We start from the raw sequence: 5,280 nt of genomic DNA, 5'->3' as shown, positions 1-5,280 counted from the left end.
GGGGGGGGGGGCTGACTGGGACCCAGGGTGCTTCAGTGCAGGGTTAGCCAGCAGACACCCTCTGCGCTGAGGCACCCTATGCCCCAGCCAGCAGGGGAATGACACGTGGAGAGAAGAATGCAGGCAGTCCTGGGCTGCATGCTCCCCCATCTCCATGTACTGTGGTGGCGCACTGTGGAGCCCCTGCATGGGGGCACATAGAGCCAGGGGAGGAGGCAGTCCTGGGCTGGATGCTTCCCCATCTTAAGGCATGCTGTTTTGTGCCTGGCTGGGGCGCAGTGTGCCTTGACACAGGGTTCAGTGGAGCCCCTGCACTGAGGCACACAGTGACAGGAGAGTGCCAGTCCAGGGCTGCCTGTTCTTGAGGCACACTGCTCCCTTCCTGAGGTGCACTGTGCCCCAGCCAGCTGGGGTGTGCCTGGTTGGGGCGCAGGGTGCCTCAGTGCAGGGGCTCCACAGAATGCAGAGGTTGGGGAGTAGGTATTTGTCTTGGTGCATGGCACTTTGGCTTGCTGGGCACCACCTTTTTTCAGGTTTTTTTTTTTCTCATTTGGACTGACAGGGCAGGTTCAAAGGTTGCACCCTGGTTTTGAACTTGCAGCTGCCTGTGGGGGCAGCACCCATGCCTCAGGGCCAGGGAATGCTGGGCTCCAGAAAGGAGCAGAAAAGAGGGCCACGAGCCTCCAGGCACTGAAAGAAAAAGCTAGAGCCTCAGAGTCAGACGCTGTGTAGTGGGTTTGGACAAGGAGACCTAGCTAGAGAAAAAAGGGGGTCAAGCCATCTTGGGAGAGACCCCTAACATACCCAATACAATAGGCAGTCTTTCTCTCGCATATTGACTTCCATCAAGACGTGGCAGGCAAGATTAGGGCGGGACAGATGAATTCCAAGGAGGGCTCCAAGGCCACCCCATGCAAGGCGCGGATGACTGGGAAGATGGTGCTGGGGAGAGCGACCTGTTACACCTCCTCAGCATGACTGCTTTTGCAGTTGCCCTTCAGCCCCGAGTACAGGACCAATTGCAGATTCAGACATGCTTATGATTTGAAAATGTCCTGCACATGTGAATCTCCGCAGAGAAGCTCCATCAGTCAGAAGTGCATGTGCCACTCCTGTTTCCTGACCAGACAAAGAGCATGCAAGGCAATAAGAATTTAGCCCAATAGCTACATTGCCGTGTAAATACACAGTGCCATCAACTGAGCCTAATTCTTTCACTAAAGAGGAATAGCAGCAGTGCTGGAATGAGTAGTATGTCCTTCACTCTAAGCAGATGGGAGTTTTAGCCACTGTCAAAGAAACCATGCAGCTGATTGGAGCCTGGGCTGTACTGGCAACCGCTGACATTTTTTGGTTGTTGTAATTTCTCGTTCATTGTTTCCTGTAGAGAATAGGCATGCTGTCCAATAGCCTCTGGCAGCAAGCAGGTGAAATGAGGCATCAAGGTGAGAGAGACTAGAACAACAACAAAAATCCCACCAGATGAAAATGCATTAGCACTTTTTTCCACTGACATCTGGATTTCTTTCAAATGTGATGTGAACAACAAACATTTCGGCATGCAGCACTGCCCTGGTGAACTCAGCAACCTGGAGAGCCCCAAGACCACCCAGCACATTCAACCATAAACATGCGAGCTATCAGAAATAGAAGACCATAGCTAGAGGGGGAAAAAGGTATCTAATGAAGTCCTGCAGCATTGCTTTATACCCCTACTCTATCTCGGGTACTTCATTGCTTTGCTGCCTTGCTATAGGAGGTGAAGCACTTGGAAGAAGCTGTATCAGGGCTATTAACTCACTGTGTAAAGCAGAGCCCAGTTTGGAGCATTTCTCCTCTAAATCTGTGCAGAGCTGGGCTGCATCAGGGAAAAGCAAGTGCTGCTAAAGGATTTTCTGGCCCTGTCTTTTGATAGAATGAAATAACAGAAGATCTGAGCTGCTTCTAGTGGGAGTCAGGGTCACAGAGTGATCCATTAGGATGGAGTTTGTGCTGCAGCCCTAGCTACAGAGGGTTAAAAATCTTCTTTGACTTCTTTCTTATACCATCAGGCCAGCCCTGTCTTCCCAGCTGACTACTATGTTACCTAAGATATGGAGAGAAGAGGGGGGGAAAAAAGTTGAACACATCAGAAGTTTAATCCCACACAAAGCAGCTCAAATACAAAAATCTAAAGATGTATCACAAATGAAATAAAGCTCCCTGAAGTATTTGTTTAATGTTTATCCAGTTCTGATTCCTTTTCTTGGCAAAGGGTCTGTTCTCACCATGAAATAAAAAGGCTAGGACTACATGCCAGGTGTTTGAAGACTTCAGAGCATTACATGGGAGATTGTATCTTAAGGAAAGGAGCAGTGCAAATGTCCTCCTCCAGCTTTTTAAGTCACAGGTGAAGGATGTTCTTGTTCAGCTAATGAAAAATGTTGGTATCTGCATTTCCTTTCAGATATATAAATCCATCTGTTGAAAAGGGCATTCTGGGATTTTTTTCCCTTACTGCTTTGGATCTCATGGTTCTTTCTGCCTTCTAGAAGAGTGACTGCAGCACTGACTGTAACATTTGGCCTCTTGAATGATAAAACCTCTGTGGATTTGGACCATCCATCTCCAATTTGGTCCAGCTTAATGGAGCTCTCTGTACTTATTCAAGCAAGGGGGGAACCTGTGAACATTCAGATCTGGGGCATTATCTACCTGTAAAAATGAATCAATATTTAAAGGAAATGCTCACAGGAAACATTCTTCTTTAAGTAACTTGTAGCCAGACAAGGAAGAAAAAAAAAGAATGGTACACTTCACTAGAGAGCTGGGGTTAAGAGAAGTTCTCACTGATAATCATCCTCGGGTCAAGATCCCTTGCAGTTGAATGGGTAAAGTAAAATTAATTTCCACAAGGAAATAAACCAGGATGTGAGAACAGGTGAGAAAGGGGACAGATTGCTATGTTAGCAATCAAAAAGGGCAGATCATGTGGCCTGGGGGGCTGGGGAAAGAACCAAAAGACTCGGGGGACTGATAATGAGACAAAGAGCCTTTCACCTTCAGGTCAGTGGTTCAAAGCCAGCCTCGGTTTAAGAGTTGTTTGATGGTCTTTATGAAATAAGTTGACAGTATCAGTCCAATTTCATGTAGAAGGGTATCCACATTGCAGCTGGCTTTTTTGATAGCAAATTCAGCCTACAGGACAGTGAGTGAATGAGCCATAGAGACTGAACTCTTCACTCAGCCCTACAGGGGGGTCACTCCAGGTCAAGGCTGAGACATATTTGCAGGGTATTGAGAGAGAAGCTTTGTGCTGTACCTAATCCTACTCTGAGGCTAGTCAGTCATTTAAGGAGAGGGTGTCAGCCTCAGAGCTGTCAATTCAACACGGTGGCTGAGAAGTCAGTTCTGCAACAAAAGGAAAGGGTCACTTCCAGAGACATTGCCAATGTCCTTGGGACCCTGTAAGGTTGATGGGGTTTGATTTTCAAAGATGCTAAGTACTTTCATCTCCCACTGATTTCAGTGATTATTGTGAGAGCTCAGCACTGCAGAAAATCTAGCCTGTGCTAAGTAGGGCAGCCAGGTTCCTAGGAATAAAAAGGCCATTTAATCAAATAATAGAAAATTAGGGTTGGAAGAGACCTCAGGGGGTCATCTAGTCCAACCCCCTGCTCAAAGCAGGACCATCCCCAACTAAATCATCCTAGCCAAGGCTTTGTCTAGCCGGGTCTAAAAAACCTCCAACGATGGAGAGTCCATCACCCCTCTGAGTAACCTGTTCTAGTGTTTTACTACCCTCCTATGAGAAAGTTTTACCTAAACTTCCCTTGCTGCAACTTGAGCCCCTTGCTCCTTGTTCTGTCATCTGTCACCACTGAGAACAGTCTGGCTCCATCCTCTTTGAAACGACACTTCAAATAGTTAAAAGCTGCTATGAAATCCCCCCTCACTCTTCTCTTTTGCAGACTAAATAAGCCCAGTCCCCTCAGCCTCTCCTCATAAGTTGTGTGCCCCAGCCCCCTAACTATTTTTGGTGCCCTCATCTAGACTGTCTCCAATTTGTCCACATCCTTTCTGCAGTGGGGGCCCCAAAACTGAACACAGAACTGCAGATGTGGCCTCACCAGTGCTGAATAGAGGGGAATAATCACTTCCCTATATCTGCTGGCAACACTCCTACTATTGAAGCCCAGTATGCTCTTACCCTTCTTGGCAACAAGGGCATGCTGTTGGCTCATATCCAGCTTATTTGTCCAGTGTAACCCCAAGGTGCTTTTCTGCAGAGCTGCTGCCAACTGGTCCCCAGCCTGTACTGGTGCATGAGATTGTTCCTTCCTAAGTGCAGGACTTTGCACTTGTCCTTAATAAATCTCCTGAGATTTCTTTTGGACCAACCCTCCCATGTTTCTAGGTCACTGAATCCTAGCCCTACCCTCCAGCATATCTACTATACCCCACAGCTTGGTATCTCCTGCTAACTTGCTGAGGGTGCACTCCAACCCATCTTCCAGATCTGTAATGAAGCTACTGAAAAAAAAAAAACCCTGGGGCACCCCACTTGATACCATATGCTCAAGGTCATACTACCACTATCCCAGGCCCACCATGACATATTTGAGAAACAGAAGGATTGAGAGTGCATGCAGTGATGCAATCTAAGAATTGAATGGGTACAAATTAGAGGTGGCTGCATCATTCATGTATGCATTCACTTCATGAGTATTTGCTCTGCAGTGGAAACATCAGATAAAACACATGGGGCCAATTGTAAATATTTCAGCACACATTCAGCACAGATCCAGTCTGCCCTTGCTCTGCAGCACCAGGATCAAAAAACAGTCCACTGCACACTACTTGTATTGCTCTTAGATATCTTCCCCTGAGCAGATCATCTTTCCCATCTTCTGATTCTCACTTTAGGCCTGACTCATTCCAATACCCATTGAAACCAATGGGTACCAGATTTTCTAGACTAAATTTCCCAGCTTCCTGAATTCATGTATACAACTTCCAGAAACTATGCAAGAAGTCAGAGCAGGAGGGGGCTTACACTAATTTGAATTGAGGCTAAGAAGCTGGGGATTAGGGAGCTGTATCCAGGTTCTTATATCCACCACTGCCCAGTATGCCAGAGCCTAGCTCAGCTGCAGTGGAGAACAGGGGCCTTCGCTTCTACCAAATGCTTCCTGAATACATGGTACAAACATAGATTACTAGTGCTGGCCTCTTATGTCCTGATCACAAGGTGACTCTTGTGCACTGGTAGGTGTACAGTCCACAAAGTGTTCCCTGTAG

At 47.1% G+C, this 5,280-nt stretch overlaps 1 long non-coding RNA gene across 1 annotated transcript in view; it reads left to right on the top strand.

Annotated features, from left to right (window-relative positions):
• LOC109292884 overlaps positions 1-2,223 on the top strand; it is a 6,452-nt gene extending 4,229 nt beyond the window's left edge. Inside the window, exon 2 of the long non-coding RNA XR_002096198.1 lies at positions 1,388-2,223. This is a non-coding gene — a long non-coding RNA (uncharacterized LOC109292884). The remainder of the gene's footprint in view (positions 1-1,387) is intronic.
• Positions 2,224-5,280: the final 3,057 nt, after the last annotated feature.

This window comes from Gavialis gangeticus, unplaced genomic scaffold (assembly GCF_001723915.1).
Source record: "Gavialis gangeticus isolate Ggan-Ray unplaced genomic scaffold, GavGan_comp1, whole genome shotgun sequence".
Lineage (NCBI taxonomy): Eukaryota > Metazoa > Chordata > Crocodylia > Gavialidae > Gavialis > Gavialis gangeticus.
Note: the sequence above shows the minus strand (reverse complement) of the source record. Positions and strands in the feature narration are given on the sequence as shown.